The 19,229-nt window shown below is 38.6% G+C and overlaps 1 pseudogene; it reads right to left on the bottom strand.

The window, feature by feature from the left end:
• Positions 1-19,229, bottom strand: part of LOC110211142 (PACRG-like protein) — a 58,418-nt pseudogene that overhangs the window by 22,822 nt on the left and 16,367 nt on the right.

The following is a 19,229-nucleotide window of genomic DNA, read 5'->3' on the forward strand; positions in this document are numbered from 1 at the left end:
ACTTCCTCATTTCTCAGTATAGCACCCCTGGGCCTCCCTACCCAGGAATGTCATCCCCAAGTGCATGTCTCTTTCTCAGTCCACCCTGGATGTGTGACCTGGAACTGGGTAGTAGGCTATGATGCTTCCAATTCACACCTGTGCTTGCCTGTGTCCTAGCATGTGTCTGATGATGACCTGTGAGGGTCTGGGGCCTTCTCTTGCCCTCTCCCTGGCTCTGGACTACTCTGTGCACAGAATGCTCTTGGTTTGACCTCATCCCAAGTACCAGCAGACCTCACTGTCTGTCTCTGTATTCTGAGCTGGGCTAGACAAATGACTCACTATGACTTCTTCTGTATTTTCCCTCCAGGATTTGGTCTAGCACATTTTCTAGGTCTGTTCAGAGGAGTTTTGGGGAGAACAGCTCACCATACTGCTTCCTTCCACTCCACCATCTTGGCTGTACCTCATCTAGGCAAACGTTTAAGACTACAAGTTTCAAAGAAGATATTAATCTTCACTGGTAGAGAATTACCTATAACAATGAAATCATGGGCTTAGTTAGTCCCTATCTCTCTCTCACAGCATTCACCCTATTATTATATCCTATGTTGTACTTGCTTATGTCATGCTCTTTTTTCTGTAGCTGCTTCTCCCTTGACTCCGGCTTCTTAGAGTACTAGGGCTTTGCATTGGTGAATGAAATAGGAAGTAGATAAAGGAAGTGACTTGCCTGTGTCCGATAGATTCACGCACTCACCATAAGAGAGAAATCTCAGGGTAGCATGGTGGTAGGCTTTTCTTTGTCAGTGCTTGGCTTTTGGATCCATCTTCCCCACAAGCACCTTCCACAAGAAGGGGAATAAACATTTATATAATGCCTTCTATGTGCCATCTCTAATCATCCTGATCTATATCTTGCCAGTGGACCCAGCTGGCTCCAGAGGAGAAAGTGAAGCTAGTGACTTTGCACAGCCCTTCTTCACTTAAATCCAATTCACTTACAAGTCATGACATCACCTTCCTGATGACATGGTCCTCTTCGAGAAGGAAGGACAAACAACATTATTGTTCCCATTTTACAGTTGAGGAAACTGAAACAAAAAGAGTTTGTGACTTGCCCAGCCAGGGTCACACAGCCTTTAAGTTTCTGAGGCTGGATTTGAACTGAGGTCTTCCTGACTTCAGGTGCAGGGCTCTATACAATGTGCCACTAGCTCTCTGTAAGGAAGGAGTCAGAAGTGATCTAAGGTACCTATGAGTGATCAGACAGCCAAGACCAAGTACATCCCAAGCCAGGGGAGGCTTAAAGATCCAAGGATCCAAGATTTTGAAAACATCTCCTGGGACATGAGTCCTGGCTCCAGGGAACCTAGAGAATTTTTGTTTATTTATCTAAAGACTGATCCTATTGGAAGTATAACTTGAATTTTCTATAAGAACTGTATTGTATTTTTTCTCATTCCTTTGCTCATTCATGAAGGGGAGAAGGCACATGGAAGGAAACAAACGAGACATTTCTTAGAACTCCTGGGTTTGGACTACTCTTGGTAGATGGTTTATTATGCATTGCACATTGCTTTTGTTGTTCATATACTAAGAAGAAAGTACTGCATATTGCGCCCAAGCATTCTTGTCGATTCTGCGGACAGTTGCTTCTACACCTGGAGGGGAAAAAAAGAGACTATGGACAAACCCACTGGCAGCTCCTATAGAGGATATGATCCTTCAGGGCAGAAACTGTTTACTTCCCTCTTTGTATCCCCAGTCTAGGCACAGTTCGGGGCATATAGTAATTGCTTAATTGATGCTTGTCCACCTGTTGATTGATTGACTTCTGGTTCATGGTCATTAACACCTCAGTGAGGATGAATGATTAAGACACAGTGATTAGGGATGAATTGACTGACTCAGGCTGTCATGGAATGGAGCCTCCTTCCTCCTCTCCCCTTTCCCTTTTCCCTTTCCCCTTTTGTGTTTCATGTGTCAAAGGAATCTTCAGTGTAGATTGGCCCTTTTTTTATGAGAGATTTTTGAGAACTGAATTGCAGCCTGGAGAACCAAGGCAGAACCAAGATCAAATCTGGATTTGGGAGTGGGGGAGGCAGGGAAAGGCTATGTAACAGAGCAGTTTCTCTCCCTTCCCCCATGCACATCTCCAGGAGAGCCAAAAATGGCATACCCCATAGAGAGAGCAGCAATAGAGAGGCACATGCTTTCAATCACATGGCCTTAAGAAAAGTGAAGTGAGTTGTGAAATGGCCCACGTTCCGGAAACTCAAACTTTTTCAAGAGTTTGGAGAGTTCAGAGACTCACGCTTCTGGAAAAGGGAGGGGAAATTTTCTGGAAAGGGTCAACTTCCTATAGAGTTCAGTAACTCAGCCTTCTAGAAAGAGAAAGGGGAATTCCTGGAAAGTACCAGACTCTTGGAGACAAAAGGATCACATATGTGGCCTTGGAGCCAGAGGAGCAATAAGGGACTGAATCACAAGATGGAGGAACCAAAATGTGGACTTTATTCTCCACTACTATTTTAATGGAGCTGGTCTGTTAGGAAAGGGGAGTTGCCTCTATAGTAACCACAAGTTGTTTTTCTCCGATCTGTTGGGGAATCCAAACCCTTGGGGTAGTATCTTCAGGCTGGTGGATTGTATGGGTCTTCACGATTCAACACATTGCCTCTCTAGCAACCCAAAGTCCTGTCCTTTTTAAGGGCAATCCAAACCAGAATGGTGAAATGAATCTGGAATATAATATAGGTTTCTGGGGCAAGGTGAGGCTCACTAGAAAGTGATGAGAATTGTTTTAATTGTTTATAAGTTACTATGAATCCCTTTTCTTTTCTTTCTTTTCTTTTCTTTTCTGATTTTGTCTGTGATGTGAAATAAAAGCTACCTCCTCTTTAATATGCATTGTTACTTCAAATGTTACATGGGAACTGGGGACCTTTTTGCCCCAATCTATGGAGATCTGGACATAAACTATATTCTGAGGTTTTTGGAGAAAACTCTGTGAGAGGGCAATGTGAGCCAGGGATGAATTTTTTTTTTTTGAGCAACCTCCAAGAATAAATTGGGTTCATGTAAGCCCAGAGCTTAAGACTTCATTGACACCCATCCAAATGATGATAAGCCTGTATGGCAAACAGGCAGTTAGTTACTGGGACTTGGCCCAGTGCCTCTCCAACATGGCAGAATCTTCCAGAATTTGTGCTCTAATGGCATGGATTTCAAGAACCCAGCAGTACCTGCAAACCATAATGATGCACTAAAATAAATGCAATAAATAATCTTGACAGAATAACATTTCTCCCCTGCCCCTGCTAAATAATAGGAGAATATATTAGCTATTATAGTCATATATTAGTTATATATTAGTCATAAAGTCATATATCAGTTATAACAACAGAAAAGGAGGGGGAGCTATGGAAAAAAAAGGTATAGTACAGGGGTGGAGAACCTGTGGTCTCAAGGCTATATGTGGCCCTCTAGGTCCTCAAGTGTCGCCCTTTAATTGAATCTAAACTTCACAGAACAAAGCTCCTTAATAAAAGGATTTGTTCTGTAAAACTTGGACTCAGTCAAAAGGCCGCACCCAAGGACCTAGAAAGCCAGCACATGTGGTGGCCTCAAGGCTGCAGGTTCCCTACCCCTGGTGTAGTATATAAAATAACTATTTCATTAAGCTATGATAGAGAGTATAGAAAGTAATAATGTAATTTGGAACCCAATTTATTGATTCCAAATGGTCAATGCAAATTATATAATTCCATAAAATTATAATTCTATGCGTAAGTAACAGGGATTGGTACATGCCCAGATCATCTAAGGTGGAAAAACTGACATGGGTGATGCAAGAGCCAGGAACATACTCCTGGGAGACAGATTACACATTTGGCTTTGATCTGCCATGTGGCTGGGAGCAACATCTTTTTATTGGCTTTGTTGTTGCTTGTATCTTTAAAATGACCCAATGGAAAAGAGTTGCTCTTTTGCTAGCTGGCATCCAGAGGTAAAGGATGGTTTACTCACAGCAAATGACACCATGGAGTAAGAGTAACAGGGAAGGCAGAGGTGTGCTAGTAAATATTTAACAACCAGCTGTCATACACACTCACACATATATGCACACATATACATACACATATATGTATATGTATATATATACATACATATATGTATATATATGAAAGGGACAATATATTTTAAGGTTTATTTTACTCTATTAACGTTTTCTCTATCACTTTCTTTAGTCTATCCGTAAAATGGTAACTCGTACTCTCATTTTTAGCATGTATAGACTTCCAAGGCATAAATGTTCACCCTGAAGGTTTAACAATAGGCTCTCAGGAACTCATCCAAGCTAGACCAGCATACCTCTGATAGAGTAACTAGATGTTACCTGTATAAGTACTATTTATATTTTCTACATAAACTTCAACTGTGGAAGAGATTTCTAAATGCTTCTTATCTTTTAGATGATTTAAGATTTGTCTGTCAGAATCTGTGTTTGAAAGTAAGTATGAAAATACACAGGGCTGAAATCAAAATCACAATTAAAAAGGACTTAGTCATTCTCATAGAGGTGCCAAGAAGTTAAACTGGCAGAAGAACAGTATCTCCGAGGAGGTATAGGGAACAAAGCCTGGATCAGTCCTAGGGGTTTTAAGGGAAATAGAGTGGGGTGGATTTGCTGATTCCTTGCTTATGCATGGGTACTATGTTAGGTGCACTATGCACACAACTGAGATTCATTACACAAAGAACAAACCATCTGTCAGAACCTGGTATTCAATTTACCATTAAAAATGTGCTACGTGATTTTCAGACCAGATCATAAAAGACAATTAAAGTCATCTGTGATTTCATTGGAAAGGAGCTGCCAGAGAGGAGACATCCTCTCTGATAATGCAGATTGACCCCTGTTCCATACCTTAAAGTCCTAGAGAGGTTCCTGGGACACTGAGTATATAAGTGATTTGTCCAGTGTCACATAGCCAGTATGTGTCAGAAGTAGGACTCGAACCAGATCATCCTAACTCTCACCATCAAGCCATCCTGCTTCTAATAACTACCAGAATTGGGGATAGGAAGAGGGATTGGCTTAGGGGTAGGGATAGGGACAGGGATAGAGATTTATTGTTGTTCAGACATTTTTCAGTCATGTTCAACTCTTCATGACCTCATTTGGGATTTTCTTGGCAGAGATACTGGAGTGATTTGCCATTTCCTTTGCCAGCTCATCTTACAGATAAGGAAACTGAGGCAAACTGAGTTAAATGACTTGCCCAGGGTCACAAAGCTAGATTTGAACTCATGAAGATGAGTCTTTCTGATTCTAGGCCTGGTATTCTATCCACTGTGCCATTTAACTGCTAGGAATAAGGATAGTGGTAGGAATAGGAAAAAGACCTGTGATTTCATTGTGAATTCTTGAAGGAAGAAATTACTTTTGTTGATGCAGGTCAGTACATTCTCTACAACTCAGGGTCCTAGACAGTTGCCTGAGATATGAAGTGGTCAAGTTGCCCACGGTCACACAGCCCATATGCAGCAGAGGTGATACCTGAACCTAAATCTTCCACTATACCATTCTAACCATTATACCTAGTATCAATAATAATCTATCTTAGTACTGCTAGTATTGTTGTAACACCTTTCTAACCACTATATCTAGTAACAGTAATCATCTGTTCTAGTATTAACAGTATTGTAGCTCTATCCAACCACTATACCTAATATAAATAATAATATGCTCTAGCACTAATAGTATTGTTGAAGCAGCATCCAACCACTATACCTAGTATAGTAATAATATGCTTTAGTACTAATAGTGTTGTAACACCACCCAATCACTATTTATACTATTAATTCTAGGGGAACGTGCATTCTTATTACTGGATTAAAAACAACTGCCTTACAAGCAGACTTTTAGAATTCAACACATTCACAAATTGGGAACTGCCTTTCATGAAAAAGGCAATAATTGTATCTGTATTGGCATTTATACAATCACAACTGGAATCACGAGTAGGTGCACAATGACATGATTTAGGCCATAAATCAAGTAAATTAACTGGTAAAACAGAGAACTCTATGTAATTTGCCTTTTATATAAGAGATTAGGCTTGTGTCAAAGCAGTTGCTTTCACTATTAGAATAATAATTTATACTGAGAAATGTTTTCTGGACATGCAGGGTGTCAGTCAACTAGGAATCTCTCTCATGGAGGCACCGAGGAGATGTAGTCCAAGGATGAAAGACAATGAGGAGAAACTGAGGCAATCATTTCTATTCATAACAAGAGATCCAGAAACAGGGGGAAGCAGAAACTATGCTGCGTCACTGTGGAGATTTCACCACTGGAGAAACAAAGTGTATCAGGTAAAGAAAATCAAGGTTAAAGGTGTTCATAGACGGGATTGAGTTACTAAGGAGGTCTTACTGTTGGGGACTGTTGGTTCAGTCCAGTGGAAGGGGAGGAGAATATGTATAATTCATTTTATTGCAGATTATAACATTAAATTTTTTTTAACACAACAACATATACACATAACCATTATCATATATACATATATATCAGAAAACAAAAAGAGGATTTTTTTAATGAAACTGTGACTCTCCATTTCACAGCACTTTTTTTTAAAGGTACATAATAAACTTTACATATTACTTTCAAAACTGTCCTGCTTGTCTGTGCTTCCTTGTAAATTTCCTTCTGTTCCCATGCCTTAAATTTTTTTCAATGACTTTTCTTTATGACTTAATACTGATAACTTTTCTCTCCCCTCATATCTCCCAATTAAAAAAAAATGGAGGGAAAGGGAAAAAAATCCTTTTACATTATATAAGTATATTCAAGCAAAATGTATTCATATAGAGATCCTATTTTTAAAAATGTACATCTTTTTCTGCACCTTGACTACATCTCTTCTCTGTCAGGACCATAGGCAATACTCCCTTCTTTTTTTTCTATACCAATGCATTTCTTTTATTATCACTTCCTCCCCACATTTAAAACATCTGTTTTTCTTATTTAACTCCCCCAATGCCCTTTGAAGACATTAAGGTTCTGAAGTAATACTTATTTATTTTCTACCTTTTAGAATGTTAGTCTATAATACCATAAAGCCCCTTCCAATTGTTCAAATTAGTTTACCTTTCTAGAGATTCTTGTGTTTGCATTTCAGAGTTCCTCCTCAGCTCTGGTTTTATCATCAGAAATGATTTAAAGTTTTTTTATTCTGTTAAAAGGTAAGTGATTCTCCATTGTTTACCTATATTGTTTGCCTTTTGGAATATTAAAATCCAAGATCTCCTATCATTTTCATAGAAGCTGCCATTTATTATGTGATCCTGGCTATGATTCCTCAGTAATAGAACTATTTCTTTCTGAATACTTATAATAGCTCCAGATTTGACTAAGCCATTCCTGGTACTTTTCTTCTTGGAACTGCTTTCAGGAGGTGGTCAGTGGATTCATTTTATCTTTACTTTGCCTTCTGTTTCTAATAGGTCTGGGCAGATTTTAAAGAAAGATTGCTTGAAATGTAATGTTTAGGATTACTTTTGTCATGGTTTAAGTAAATCCAATGATTCTTAAATCATCTCTCCTTGACCTGTCTTCCAGGTCAGTTGTTCCAAGTCAGATATCTCACATATTTTTTTCAGTCTTTTGATTTGGCCCGGATAGCCTTACCCAAGGCAGTAAAAACATGTGAGTTTCTCAATGATAAGTTTCAGTTTGGGGAAAAGTGAGCACTATAGCAAAGAAAAAGTCTGGGTAAATTTGCAGAGATGAGAGAATCCGTAGAAAGATGATGGGGCATTTAGGACAGGCACCTGGGAGTTAAAGGTGCTGAAAAAGAGGGAAGGCATTAAGGACAGAAACCTCTAATTTCCTAGAAAACAAATCCACAAACCAATTCTCTGGGTTTCAAAGAAAGCCTGAGAGAGTTTTACCAACTTCCACTCAGCGAGAAGTATGATAGAAACCAAAGACCATCACAAGTCTAGAAAACTCACAAAGTTTCATGGTCTTGTCTTGCTCTGTTGTGTTAATATTTCTTCTTAAACATTTTGTATACTCGTTCTTGTTTCTCTGGAACCAAGTATGGTGTCCAGATCACCAGCCTTAGAAGAGACTCGGACACTATCCAATATAGGACAATTACTGCCACTGAAAAGATTAGAAACTACTATCTCCAGTCATTGTCCAAGCTGTTGCCATATATACATGATGACTTCCTGCTTCTTCTTTTTTCATCATGTCAGGGGCATGGGCATTCTTGATTCCTGCAGTTTTTCTGCACCCAACATAGATATGTCCACCCCCTATTCCCTAGTTTTTCTTGGCTAAAGCTCCTTTAGCAGCAAATGTGGAACTCAGAGGCTCTTATCTTCAATGACTATGTCCATGCTGGAAAGTATTTCCCCCTTCTGCTGCAGAGCTTTGGCAGCCTTCCTTGATCACACCTACACTATATAAATACTTTTCTCAAGATCATTGCACTAAAAACAGAACCTGATGGTCAGCCTATGCCTTCCATGATTACTCTGTCTGGGATAATGATGGGAACTTCCTGGGTGTTTGGGAAAGGGGTACACCCACATGTTAAATACTTTAGCCCCATTTTGGCCCAAGCTTTAGTTGACTGACATGCATTCCTCCAGGAACTATTACCAAGATAAGCTACTATATTGCTTTGAGATGCTTCTTCAACAGAAGTTGGGAGTGGGGGTGGGGGAATAGAGGACCTTACTTATAGAAAGATGGCCATGACTATTATCACTCAATGTGTCTATTTAAATGTTGGAATTCTGGGGCATTAGATGTTTAAGATGGTGATCTGCAGTAGTGGGCAGGTCAGAGAGAACAAGCTTCAGAAGCTGGACTTCTCTTTTCTCGGAGATCTTGTCTCCAAGGATTCCACTACCTAATCTGAGCCCTAAGGACTATAGGATTCCATATTGATAGTTCTTGGTTTCTTCCTGTCCTAGGCTACATGTATTCTGATAGTGCACCCTTGCTTTTGAAGATAGGGGCTCTTTTGAGAGGAAAGAGACAGCTCCTCGTTCTCAAATCAGAGCCTGCCTTTGGTCCCATCAGAATTAGAAGGGTGCTGCTCAGGCTCAAAAAACAATGGAGGGTAGAGGTGTTGGTTCTGTGCTAAGAGTCACACACCAGCATTTTTTAAATGACTAGCTCTAGAACTTAACTCTATTCAGTGGTGGCTGATGAGTGAGGCTCCCTCACCCACCACTTCTGTCAAGGCTGGAGGTGATTTCTGATTGTTCTTCCTTGTGACACACACTCCATGAATCAGAGATTCTTAACCTTTGGTGCAATGGACACCTTTGGCAATCTGGTAAAGTCTATGGACATCTTTTGAAAATAATGATTTTTAAAATGCGTAAAATGAAATGTATAACACTACAAAGGAAAACAATTATATTCAAATAGTTATCAAAATATTTTTTAAAACCCATTCATGGACTCCAGGCTAAGAACCTTTAGAATAAAGGCTAGAGAGACTCTCAAAAAAAAAAAAAAAGAAAGAAAAGGAAAACGAATGTGATGTGAAGAAAAAAATAGCAATAAAAATAAGATGGATTTTTTTTTTTTTAAGAAAAGAAAGCTAGGTGTGGTGAGGCATGCCTATCATCCCTGCTCCCAGGGAGGCTCAAGGCTAGTTTATCTCTTGCGTTCTGGAGTTTTCGGTTGCAGTCAGTTAAGCTGATTGAGTATCTACACACCAAGTTTGGTATCAATATGGTGCCTGGAATTGGGCAGCCAAGAGGTGAACTAAGAAGGGGTGAACTGGTTCAAGTATGAAATGGAGCAGTTCAAAGTTCATTAGTGGGATTGGTCCCTGTGAGTAGCCGCTATACTTTCAGCCTAGGTGAAATACGGAGACCCAGTCTTTTATTTTTATTTTTATTTTCATTCTTAAACTAAATTTCATTTTTTTCAAATGAATATAATTGTGTTGATCAATATTCCTAAGTCTTTTCAATTTTGTTGTTGTTGTATAAATCATCCTCATGGCTCTGCTTACTTCACTTTGTATTAGTTCATACAGGTCTTCATAGGTCCCTCTGAAAGCATTCTCTTCATCATTTCTTTTATTAGAAAAGTATTGCATCACATTAATGTACCATAACTTGTTCAGTCATTTCTCAATCTATTGACACCCTTTCAGCTTCCAATTCTATAACACCTCAAAAAAAGCTACTATAAATATATTTTTACATATGGTTCCTTTTCCTCTTTCTTTGATTTCTTCGTGGTATAGATACAGTAACAATATTTCTAGGTCTGAGTGGGAAACCTGCAGCCTCAAGGCCACATGTGGCCCTCTAGGTCCTCAAGTGCAGCCCTTTGACTGTTCTGTGAAGTTTGGATTCAGTCAAAGGGCCTCACTTAAGGACCTAGAAGGCCACAAGTGGGCTCAAGGCCAAAGGTTCCCCACCCCTTTCTAGGTAAAAGGATATGCAAGATTTAATAGCTTTTGGGGCATAGTTCCAAATTCCTTTCTAGAATGGCTTGACTAGTTCTCAATTCCACCAACAGTGAACTGATGTAACTGTTTCCCAATAGTCTCTCTGGCATATCTTACCTCAGAGTTGTTTTAATTTGTATTTCACTAATTACTAGTGATTTAAAGCATTTTTTCAAATTGGCTATTGATAACTTGGAAAAACTGCCTGTTCATATCATTTGACTATTTATAAATTGGAGATTTGCTCTTATTCTTATAAGTTTGAATCAGTTCCCTTTATATCTTTAAAATGAGACCTTTATGCTGAAAAGATTTCCCTCATTTATCTGCTTCTCTTTTAATTTTAACTGCATTGGTTTTACTTATGCAAAAAAATTTAATTTCATTAAATCAAAATTATTCATTTTATCTTTTATGATCTTCTTTATCTCTTGTTTGGTTGTGAACTCTTACTTATAAATCTGACAGGTAATTTCTTCCTTGTTCTTCTTTGTTTATAATTTCACCCATTTATGTCTAAACTATATAACCATTTGGAATCATACTATGTGAGATATTGGTCTCTACCTAGTTTCTGCAGGACTGCTTTTGAGTTTTCCCAAAAGCTTTTGTCAAATAGTGAGTTCTTTCCTCAATAGCTGGATCTTTGAGTTTATCAAATACTATCTACTGTCCTCATTCGCTTCTGTATATTGTGTCCCTAATCCATTCCCTGATCAGCCTCTTTCTTTCTTAACTAGTACAAATTGTTTTGATGGTTACTGTTTTATAGTACAATTTGATGTCTGATATTAGTAGGTTCCCTTACTTTTCACTTTTCATTAATCCTCTTGATGTTCTATAATAGTAATAGTCAACTTTTTATATCTCCTACTACGTGCCAAGCCCTGTGCTAAGTGCATTGCAAATATTAACTCATTTTTGTCCTCAAAACAACCCTGAAGGATAAGTGCTATTATTATTCCCATCTTACAGATGAAGAAACTTAGGTAAAATTAATTTCCTAAAGTCAGTAATTATCTGAGGCTAGATTTGAACACAAGTCTCTTTGACTCAAGGCCCAGAGCTCTATCTACTGTGCCACCTACCTAGCTGCTCCTATTGCTGACCTTACCCCCATATTCTTGACTTTATGTTCTTCCAAATGAATTTTGTTATTATTTTTCTAGCCCTATAAAGTAATCTTTTGATAGTTTGCTTAGAATGGCACTGAATCAGTAGATTAACTTAATATCACTTTTATTTTATTAGCTTAGCCTACCCATGAGCAATTAATATTTCTTAAATTATTTAGATCTATCTTTATTTGTATAAAGGATATTTTGTAGTTGTGTTCAAATAGTTCTTGTGTGTATCTTGGCAGATAGACTCTATATATTTTATATTTTCTGTAGTTATTTTCCATGGAATTTCTCTTTCTATCTCTTCCTGCTGGATTTTCTGTTTAATATATATGTAACACAGTGGAGCTTTTCACAAAGGGGAGTATTTACTTCAAAAGATAGTTACCAATATACAAACATACTCCTCCCAAAACATAATCCCCCCTCTCCTCTGTACCACTCCGGTCTCTGGGGAGGAGAAGGGGATTAGGTTCATAGTTTAGCTGGGTTCCCTTGGGGCACAGTCCCTTGTCTCGACTCCTCACCTGAGGCTCGAGTCCCAGGTACCTTGGCTTCTCCTGGTGAGATGGGCTAGCCCTGCACACCCAGTCTACAATCCTGGCTCCAAAGTCTCCACGGCTCAAACTTCTGGAGGACCTCTGAAACTGAGGACAAATAACACAAAGCAGAAACAAACACCCCAAGGCCTATTTCTTGTGGAGATAGAGAGGGGCAGTAAAAGCAGTTTAGTAAAAACAAAAAACGCTCTAGTTCAATTCATGGCATCCACACCTGGCTGGGTGCAACAGTTAGGAGCAAAGCCTAAGCAAAAGTAAAGATAGCAGAAGAGAGCAACTACTTTCATTTCACCAATTTTCAAGATTTATCAGTATATCAAAGGTGGATACATGTTAGGTAAGTGTGCTTGGAGTCAGGTTACACATGGAAACGCTGGTGATGTATGTGGATTTATATTTATGTCTGCCTCAGTTTCCTCATCTGTGAATTGGGTGTAATAATAGCACCTACCTCCCAAGGTTGTTATAAAGATAAAATGAAATAATATTTGTAAAGCACTTTGCAAACATTAAAGGCTATGTAAATTCTAGTTATTTTATATCCTGCTAGTTTGCTAAAGTTTTAATTATTTAATTATGTTTATATATTACATATATTCTATTCTGTTCTACAGCTTATAATATGTTTAGTTGACTCTCCAGGATTCTCTGAGTAAACAATCAAATCATCTGCAAAAAACTGTGACAATAGTTTCCTCTTTGCTTGTGTTTATTCCCTCACAACCCTATGATGCAGGTACTATGGGTCTATCAACAAGGATCTATTAAGTGCTAGACTTAGTTCTAAGTGATGGGAATAAAAAGAAAGACAAAAATATTTCCTGACTCCAAGAAGCTTATTTTCTGATGGGGAGACAATGTGTATATTATTCAGTACCTATGAGGCACATACAAAGCAGATGCAAGGTCACCTCAGAGAGGGAAGAACCAGCAGCTGGAAGTCTGTCCGGGTGAGGCTAGCTTTTGAAAGCAAGTTTTGAATTGTGTTTTGAAGGAAGCTAGGGATTCTAAGAGACAAAGGGGAGGAGTGAGAGCATTCCAGGAATAAGGGAGAGTACAAAAGCACAGGGACAGGGGAGTCATATGCAACGGACAATAAGTAGACTACTATGGCTGAACATAAGAGTGTTTATTGGGAAGTAATATGAAAGAAGATTGGGAATGTAGAAGGGGCCAGTTTGTGAACAGCTTTTTTTTCTCTTCAAGTTTATTTTTGACATTATTTTTTAAAAATTTGAGTTTAAAATTCTTTCCCCCTTTCCTGCTCCTCCCCCATTCATTGAGAAGACAAAAAATGTGATTATCAATTATACATGTGAATTCATGCAAAACATTTCCATATTAGCTATTTAGCAAAAAAAAAAAGACTAGAAAAATTTAAAAAGTGAAAAAAATTATACTTCAATTTGTAATCAGAGCCCATCAGTTCTCTCTCTGGAGGCAGATAGCATTTTTTCATAATGAGTTCTTCAGAATTGTCTTGGATCATTGTATAGATCAGAGTAGTTAAATGTTTTGTGAAGAGCTTTAAATGCCAAATAGAGGAGTTTATCATCTGTTCTTGGAGGTTACAGGGAACTAGTTGACGTGTTTTGCTGAGTGTGTGTGTGTGTGTGTGTGTGTGTGTGTGTGTGTGTGTGTGTGTGTAGGGCAGAAGAGGACTGTGTGTGATAAGGTCAGACCTATACTTTAGGAAAATTACTTTGGAGGATGGATTGGAGTGGAAAAAAAGTTGATACCAAACAGAGGGCTCCAGGTAAGAGAGGAGATGAGAGCCTGGACTAGGTGCTGGGTATATGAGTGGAAAGAAAGGAGATGGTGTGGGGAAAAAAAATGACATGATTTGTCAACTGATTGGATATATGGGCTGAGTGAGTGAGGGATTGAGGATGGCACTGAGGTTATGAATCTGGGTAGCAGTGACTTAAGTTCAGAAGAGGGGTGGATTGGAATGAGGCAAGAGAAAGAGTTCTATTTTGTGGTAGATGGATTGGAGGTCACTCATTGTTCTATTTCTGTCTTCCTGGTAGCCCATGTACAGGCTTTCCTGGTAGGTAGTTAGATTTCTAGTACCAGGCATTTAAATTAAAGATAACAAAGGAGAAGAAAGTAGATAAGACATGAATGAGGGTGAGTATAAAGAATAGGGTTAGTGGTAGTAAGGCATAGGAAAAGATGAGATGGTAAAAGATGATCATGTAAAAGATTTTTGGAGTTTTTGACCATGGAAGTGGAATCCATGTGGATGATGAAGGTTAGTTGAGGCAGAATTAAAGTACAGGAGATTGAAGAACTGAGAAATTAGAGTAGAAATCCTCTAGAATGGGGGCAGGAGTTGGAGTGGAGAGGGATACTGAGCCAGGCACTAAACTTATGCAGAAAGGAGGAAGAAAGTTTTAAGGTCATTAGATAATGACCACCAGGATCTGGCTTGGGTTAAAAATTTGGATAATTTGAATATCAAGGGAGGAAAGGTAGTCTGGAAGTGTCAGTGGGAAGCAAGGAATATTTCCACTGTCCCATTGGAACAAATAAGTATGTGGGGGAGGAGGTGGGCAAGAGAAGGGAGGGAGATATTCAAGAAAATGTAATTAGTATGAAGAAGGATGATTAGGAATGCAGTGTCATCTGAAGGGAGTGAGGTCTCACAGTGTGCCAGAAGTAGCAAGGAGCAAGTGAGAAAGAGATTTAAAATGAAAGGAAGCTTGTTAGTTAGAGAATGGGAGTTCCAGAGGGCACAATGGGTGGTAAGAAATGAATGGGGATGGGATTGGGTTGAGGTAGATGAGAATGAGGGAGAAAAAAGCCAGGATTGGGGAGATTTTTGTTCTTTGGGAGTTGTGGGGTTCGATATTATTGGGAGGAGACTAAGAGTGGATGAGAATATGCTGACTCTTGGGAAATGAGTCTAGACAGAGTATCATTGGATACTCTGTCCATTGAGCAAAGTAGACGATTAGATGATTCATGGTGTCTTCAGCCCAGGCAAGGTGTAGATACAAGGTGTTTTGTTGTTGTTGTTCAGTTGTTTTTCAGTCATGTCTGACTCTTCATGACCCCATTTGGGGTTTTCTTGACAAAGATGCTGGAGTGGTTTGCCATTTCCTTCTCCGACTCATTTTACAGGTAAGGTACTGAGGCAAACAGGGTTAAATGACTTACCTAGGGTCACTCAGCTAGTGAGTGTCTGAGGCTGGATTTGAACTCTTGAAGGTGAGTCTTCTTGACCTCAACCCTGGCGCTCTATCTACTGCATCACTTAGCTGCCTCACAAGGTGTTTTAAAGATCATCTAATCCATGGGTTGGCTAACTGGCCTTCAGGCCAAATGTGGCCTGCTGCCTGTTTTTGTATGGCCTGTGAGCTAAGAATGGTTTTTGTATTTTTAATTAAATTAGTAAATTATTAATACATTATCAATTTAATCAACCATTCATTACTATAATAATTTGCATTAACCATTAATATAGTAAATATAATTATTAATTATATTAATAAATTATAATGTAATTATATTTAATTATTGAGTTTAAAATGTAAAAATCTTCCTTAGCTTGTGGGCTATACACAGACAGGCAGTGAGCTGAGTTTGATCTACAGGCCATAATTCACCAATCCCTAATCTACTCTAATCCCTTCATTTTACAAATGAGAATACTGAGGCTCAGATAGGTCAAGTGACTCACTGAAGGTTAAGACAGTGAGTTGGTACCAGATCTGGGAACCTCAAGGTGTTGGCACAGCCCTCAATTATTTGGCCTCTTTGAAAGTGGTGTTGCTGTGTTCTGTGAGATGTTGGGGAGCTCATGTTATAGCAAGTATGAGTAGCAGATGGTGTGTCCAGGAGGCTGGCCAAGAGGCAGGCACTGCTGTGAATCTGTGTTGTGGCTCTGGGGCCTCTGGAAGCCCAGAGAAGAGGCAGAAAAAAGTGTGTCTTGTATCATAAAGAACTTAGGTCTTTCTGACTCCAAGTTCATCCATCATGCCACATATTGCCTAAAATATGCAAAAATATGTCACAACTTCTGGTCAGAATGTTATGCTCCCTCTCCCATCCCCATCACCCCTCATTTCCTACTCTTCCAAATTCCCCATTTGATTATTAAATTTGAGATTAAGTGCTGGGAAGGTGACCACATGGACCATTTACAAAGATTTAGTTTGGCTATGACAATACAAATTGATCCCAATATCCTGAGCATGGGAAATGAGGCAGAAGATGTAAAGAAAATGCGGCAATAAAGGAATTTAGTAAGCTCTACCATTCTCTACTTTTCCCTTTCTTGTTTGTTTTCTAAATTAAATTTTATTTTATTTTTCAATGAATGAGCATTTATTTTCTCTCCCTCCCACCTCACCCTTATCTTGTTTGGTTTTTGTTGAAATTTCTGTTTGCTCTTTACCCTCCTCGTATTTATGACAGGCAGGTGCCTGTGCTGTTTAAGTAAGGAAAATAATAAAATTCAGCAAACACTTATTAAGTACAGATTACATGCACAGCACTGAACCTGGCTTTGGAAATTATTATTAACATTTTAAAAAATTGTGAAATGGAGTCTCGAAGAGAGTTAAGTGATTTGCCAGTGTCACGTAGCTGGGAAGGGTATCTTCAACCAAAATCCAAGTGTTCTTTTCATGATACCACCTTGGGTCTTAAAAATGAGATAAAGAAAAGCCAAGGTGAGTGGTTGACCTGGATAAAAGCTGCATAGGTAGGTTGAGTGTAAGTAGGGATTTCTGTGGCCTATCAGTTTTGAAAACTATAGACATGGATTTTTTTTTTAACTTGCTACAACTTTCTCCCAAAAAACTAAGCAAGAACCTCAGCAGATGATTATCATTTGTTGTCATTGTTTAAAGAAAAAGCTTTCCTTTAATAATGAAGACCAAGATCTCTGTTTAGCATTCATTAACAGTGACTACTGGAATACCATTCTCTCAAGGCTTCACAGTGGAATGGAATGGATATACATTATACTGTTTCTTTCTTCCTGGAAGCCTGTGTGCAGGCTTTCCTGGAAGGTAGTTGGATTTATAGTGCCAGGTGTCTAGATGAAAAGATAGAAGAACAAAGTAGCTAAGGTATACCTATGAAAGATCTTCCCAGGTGATGACTGCCTTCCCTCCCCAACATCTCTTTGCCTAGAATTAAGTAGTGATTTGAGGCAACAATCTGTGTATTATCCAGATAATTTTAAGTTGAGCTTTCAATTTTTATTTAATTCTGAGAACAAAGATCTGGCCAAGAAGTGACTTGCACTTGGCAGTACAGTACATTCTGATGTGATAATGAATTCTGAATTAGAGCCAGATAACCTTTGGGGAAGATTGGCATACAACCTTATCTGATAAATGTGCTAATGTACCAAGAATTTGGTTGTACCAGCCTGGACTGTTGCCATCAATACTATAAGGATATAGGAAGCAGTGCTCCCTTGAAAAGAACTTTAAGAGGTCTTACATATTACAAGCACTGTTGTATGATCTGTTTTTTGGTTTTTTTTGTGTCCCTAGTCTCCTTTCTTCCCCAATTAATATAATCACAAAAAGCCTAGACAGCTCGATTAAATAAATTAATCAATCAATATATAGTGCAAACTAGTTTTGGACAAACCTTTAATCAGTTTCAGAGGAATATAATGCTTTGATAATTGAATAAAGACAAGAGCCATGGGGAAATATCTTGTAATTGGCTGAAAGACTCAAACATACCTTTGGGCTTATATCTAAAATAGCAAGTCAGGCCAGTATCAGAAATTCTAGCAGCTGGTCAATCATGTGAGTTCAGAAGATCCAGCAGAGCCACCCTAGATCCCACTGAAAGCTAGAGGCAGTGGTAGTGGTCAAAGGAATAGTAGTGGTAGCTGTAAGCTATGGTGCATGCATAAAACCAATTAACCTTACACATACTAATTAGGGTTAATAGCATATTAGTAAGACTTACACTTATCAATGCATGCAATCAAACTTTATTGACTATTCAACAATACAAATATCATCCCCTCTAAGAACCAAGCTAGATAAGTGTCTTATAAGATTTCCTTTCTGCCTAGCCAAAGGCTGTGTATCGCCCTCTGAAGCAGCGTTCTCGCAAGTCTCTATTAATCAACACTGTTTGTTTGGGATTTTTTTTTTGTTGTTTTGCTTTAGAGAAATTAGAATGCTTGAATTTCTATGTATGGAAAACTCAGGAGTCTTTCTCGCTTCTAGGAGCAGACTGGGTGGTAGAGGATTCTGGGTTTTTATCATTGTGGCTATGTTCTGATTGGTGATTGGTTGCCTAAGCTCATGATGAAAGGAAATGATCAATTCAAGCTTTAGTTTCCTAATGTGATTAGCAAATATTCATCAATGGTTTATAACAGGTATCAAATTCCTCCAGGGTACAAAACTCCCAGTGAGGCCTGAACCATGTTAAAATGTAATTTGGAAACGTTTAACTGTTGCAAATGTTTATCTGATGCAAAGATTTTATTTTTCTTTCTTAAACATTTTTTCTTTTTTTGAGCAGGGAAGGGAAAAGGAGACTCATGACGGAATTACCAAAATGAAAAGTGAGAAAAAAAAGAGAAAGTTACATGGTGAATCTAATAGATACTTAAAAGGAAAAACAAGCTACATGCAGTGGACGTTTGCAATCTCATGTTTAATTCCTTTTTCAGTTCTACTTTGTATGTGGGTGTGCTCATTTTATTTGGTATTATTTCAGTCTTGGAAAAAAAAACCCGTAAAAAAAAAAAGAAAATAACCAAGACCATGGAAAATAACCAAGGCCATTTTGAAAACATAGAAGAGCTTGACTCACACAATGACGCTACAAGTGGACCCATATCTGTCTATTCTTGAGACTTTTTCAGTGGATGTGGCTGTATGGGTGTGCAGGCAGCTACGTGGTACAGTAGATAGAACGCTGAGCCTGGAGTTAGGAAGGCCTAAATTCAAATCTAGCCTCAGACACTTAGCTGTGTGACCCTGGGTAAATCGCTTACCCCTTGTTTGCCTCAGTTTCCTTATCTGTACAATGAACTGGAGAAGGAAATGGCAAACCACTCCAGGATCTTTGCC

The sequence above is a fragment of the Phascolarctos cinereus genome, unplaced genomic scaffold (assembly GCF_003287225.1).
Source record: "Phascolarctos cinereus isolate Bilbo 61053 unplaced genomic scaffold, phaCin_HiC Scaffold_1;HRSCAF=81, whole genome shotgun sequence".
NCBI lineage: Eukaryota > Metazoa > Chordata > Mammalia > Diprotodontia > Phascolarctidae > Phascolarctos > Phascolarctos cinereus.